Source organism: Antechinus flavipes, chromosome 4 (assembly GCF_016432865.1).
Source record: "Antechinus flavipes isolate AdamAnt ecotype Samford, QLD, Australia chromosome 4, AdamAnt_v2, whole genome shotgun sequence".
In the NCBI taxonomy this organism is placed as follows: Eukaryota; Metazoa; Chordata; class Mammalia; order Dasyuromorphia; family Dasyuridae; genus Antechinus; species Antechinus flavipes.
In genome coordinates this window covers 164,473,761-164,478,138 of record NC_067401.1, presented here as the reverse complement: position 1 = coordinate 164,478,138, position 4,378 = coordinate 164,473,761, and positions in this window count along the sequence as shown.

Genomic DNA, 4,378 nt, shown 5'->3' with positions numbered 1-4,378 from the left:
TTACATTTTAAGTTCCATACTGTCTACCTTTCTTCTTCCCTCCCTACCCTACACTAGAAAAGGCCACCATTTGATACAAGCATAGATAGATATAGAGATATAGTAAAACCACACTGTTTATACTTCTGAACGAGATAAGGTGAGCTCCTTCAAGACAGTTGTGAAAATCGAGTAAGGCTTCATCTATTTCAAAGTTTGAGTAGGCCTGAAGGACTTTAAGCATTAAGTCAAGGGCATACTTAAAGTGTCTCCTCCCTGTTATCCCCCTAAGGGCATACTCAAGCCCCCTTCTTGTTATCCTCCCTAATTCAGCCAAATATGGGCAAGTATGTACTTATTGGTCAAGTTCAATTTCTTGGGTAGTTCTCAGGTTTAGAATGTAAGATCCTCAGCCAATAAGGATGAGGGTCAGTGGTGGGAGGGGAATTTGCTTTAGGGATTAAAAGCGTCGACCCTACCCCCTACAGTGCTTCCTCCCTTCGATCTTCTGCTGAATGGGTTGGATCCCGGATTCGGGAGAACCATAAACTTTTCTTTGCTTCTAGAGATCTATCCAGTTTTTTTATTAATGGTTTCTGAAACCACTTCTATTTATCAGTTCTTTTTCTGGAGGCAGATAACATCTTCCAGCATAGGTCCTTTGTAAATCTGATTCTGAGAGACTTAAGTGCTTTGTTGACACAGCTAGTAAGTGTCTGAGGCAGTATTTGAATTCAGGTTTTCCTTGCTCCAAAGTTAGCATTTCTGTCCCCAATTTATCAATAGGGAAATGACTCATATTCTTATAAATCTGACAAACTTTTCTAAATATTTGAATATGACTTTTATCTCAGAAACCATCTATAAGTTTCCCCCTTATTTTCTGTTTTCCTTCTAATCTTAGCTACTTTTGTTTTATTTGTACAAAAATTTTTCAATTTTATTTAATCAAAATTATCCATTATCCTATTTTTTGCTTATTCATAAATTCTATTCATCAGTTTGATAAGGTAACATTTTCCATGTTCTTCTAATTTATGATACTTCCTTTCTTATCTAGGTCATGTATTCATTTTGACTTTATCTCGGTAAATGGTATCAGATATTGTTCCATATCTAGTTTCTGCCAAATTGTTTCCCAACAATTTAACCAAGTAGTATATTTTTATCTCCAAAACTTAAATCTTTATATTTGGCCAACACAAGGTTACTATAATCATTTAGTATTATGTATTGTATGTCTTCTGTTTTACTGATCTACCTTTCTATTTCTTAGCAGTATTAGATCATTTTGATAATCATCACTTTATAACAGTTTAATATCTATACTGTTAAACTTTCTGCTTTTACGTTTTTTTCCCATTATTGCCTTAGATACTCTTGACCTTTTGTTCTTCCAAGGCTAGGTCTTGAAAAAGCCTTGAGGGAGAGTGGGATGAGATCTTCATCTGCATTGGTGTAGCCACAGGGATTTGGGGGCTGGAAAGAACAGGCTTGAACAAAGGTGCCCTTGGGGGTCAGAGAAGGAATCAGAAACACGGAATTCCAGAGCTGGACGAGAATTCTGTCAGGACCTCTACTATAGAGAGAGTTGTTTGTGGGCCATGTCCACACCCATAAGTCTTCCCTCTTTTGAATTAAAGAATCAGGTTGAAGTTGTTGGGAGAATGGCCCGATTTAAGGAGAGAGTCTATTGCCAAACTTAGCTTGCAGACTTTTATGCTTTGTTTTGCCAAATGTGGGACTACAACTAGGGAAACAACAACTTCTTTTTGTGTCTTTCTGAGAGTCAGGTAGTTCTTGACTGATTTGTAACTGGCAAACTGGTGCTCTTCCCCCTCTCGGGATCAGAGGTTTGCCCTTGCTAAACAAGATCTTTGCCATCAAGATCCTGATTATTAAGGACAGATATCCCACCTCCCAGAAATCATGCTACCCCCTACGAAGGGGGACGGCTCTCTGGATCAGCTATTTCTCAGACACAACTTCCATGAAGATTTTACTCAATAAAGGACAGACTACTTTTGTACCTACTTCCCATTGATCCTCTCCAGCCTTTCTTTATTCTTTCCCCAGCTCTGAGTTACTCCAAGCCTCAAAGTTTCCACCCATCCAGAAGTTCTGTCCCTCCTGAGGGCACAGTCTGGGTCCCCCTCAATTGATAGGTTTCTTTCTATCAGAATGATAGAAAAGGGCTTGAGGGGCCAAGGGATGATATGTAGGGAGAGGCTTTGCTTTGCTTTCTAAAAACAAAGAGATAAGTCATATCTGTGACTTATCATAACTGTGATGAGTCTAAACTTATCTAGATGAAAAGGGATCTTCTAGCAGATTTGGTGAATCTCCTGAGTTCTTGGATGAAGGGATGTGAGTGTGTATGTGTGCATGAGAAGAGACAGAAAGAGAGTTTATTCATCCTCATGTCCTCAGCAGATGTCACTAGAAGAATAAAGATTTTTGTATTTCTCTCTTATGGTCTGGCACTCCTAAGGAGGAGATATCCTGGCTGGGAGAGGCGACTGAGGAATACTGAGAGAGTTTAGTACAGGAAGGGTCTGGATATTGCTCTAGGTACTGGGGCAAGAGATAATAACTCCTTAGCTACTTTACTACAAGTGACCCAGACCTGTGAGGAAGAACCAGTAACAAAAATGTCAGCTTCTATCAAACTGTATATACCCTTTGATCCAGCATGTTTCTACTGGGCTTATATCTCAAGGAAATCATAAAGAAGGAAAAAAGGATCCAGCTTTTGGGATAAGAACTTACTGTTTGACAAAAATTGCTAGGAAAATTGGAAACTAGCATGGCAGAAACTAGGCATCGACCCACACTTAACACCGTACACCAAGATAAGATCAAAATGGGTCCATGAATAGGCATAAAGAATGAGATTATAAATAAATTAGAAGAACATAGGATAGTTTACCTCTCAGACCTGTGGTAGAGGAAGGAATTTATGACCAAAGAAGAGCTAGAGATCACTATTGACCACAAAATAGAAAATTTTGATTATATCAAATTGAAAAGTTTTTGTACAAACAAAACTAATGCAGACAAGATTAGAAGGGAAACAATAAACTGGAAAAACATTTTTACAGTCAAAGGTTCTGATGAAGGCCTCATTTCCAAAATATATAGAAAATTGACTCTATAAGAAATTAAGAAATTCTCCAATTGATAAATGGTCAAAGGATATGAACAGACAGTTCTCAGATGAAGAAATTAAAACTATTTATAGCCATATGAAAATATGCTCCAAATTATTATTAATCAGAGAAATGCAAATTAAAACAACTCTGAGATACCACTACACACCTGTCAGATTGGCTAGAATGACAGGGAAAGATAATGCGGAATGTTGGAGGGGATATGGGAAAACAGGACACTGATGCATTGTTGGTGGAGTTGTGTATGAATCCAACCATTCTGGAGAGCAATCTGGAATTATGCCCAAAAAGTTGTCAAACTGTGCATACCTTTTGATCCAGCAATGCTACTACTGGGTCTATACCCCAAAGAGATACTAAAGAAGGGAAAGGGACCTGTATGTGCCAAAATGTTTGTGGCAGCCCTGTTTGTAGTGGCTAAAAGCTGGAAAATGAATGGATGCCCATCAATTGGAGAATGGTTGAGTAAATTGTGGTATATGAATGTTATGGAATATTATTGTTCTGTAAGAAATGACCAGCAGGATAAATACAGAGAGGATTGGAGAGACTTACATGAACTGATGCTAAGTGAAATGAGCAGAACCAGGAGATCATTATATACCTCAACAACAATACTGTATGAGGATGTAAGTGGATTCTTCCTGATGGAAGTGGATTTCTTCGACAAAGAGAGCTAACTCAATTTCAGTTGATCAAGGATGGGCAGAAGCAGCTACACCCAAAGAAAGAATACTGGGAAATGAATATAAAGTGCTTGCATTTTTGTTTTTCTTCCTGGGTTATTTATACTTTCTGAATCCAATTCTCCCTGTGCAACAAGAAAACTGTTCGATTCTGCACACATATATTGTGTCTAGGATATACTGTAACCTATTTAACATGTATAGGACTGCTTGCCATCTCGGGGAGGGGGTGGAGGAAGGGAGAGGAAAAATCGGAACAGAAGTGAGTGCAAGGGATAATGTTGTAAAAAATTACCCTGGCATGGGTTCTGTCAATAAAAAGTTATTTTAAAAAAATAAAAGAAAATAAAGGAAAAAAAAAAAACTATTTCTAGCCATATGAAAAGATGCTCCGAATCATTATTAATTAGAGAAATGCAAATTAAGACAACTCTGAGATACCACTACACACCTGTCAAGACTGGCTAGAATGACAGGGAAAGATAATGTGGAATGTTGGAGGGGATGTGGGAAAACAGGGACACTGATACATTGTTGGTGGAA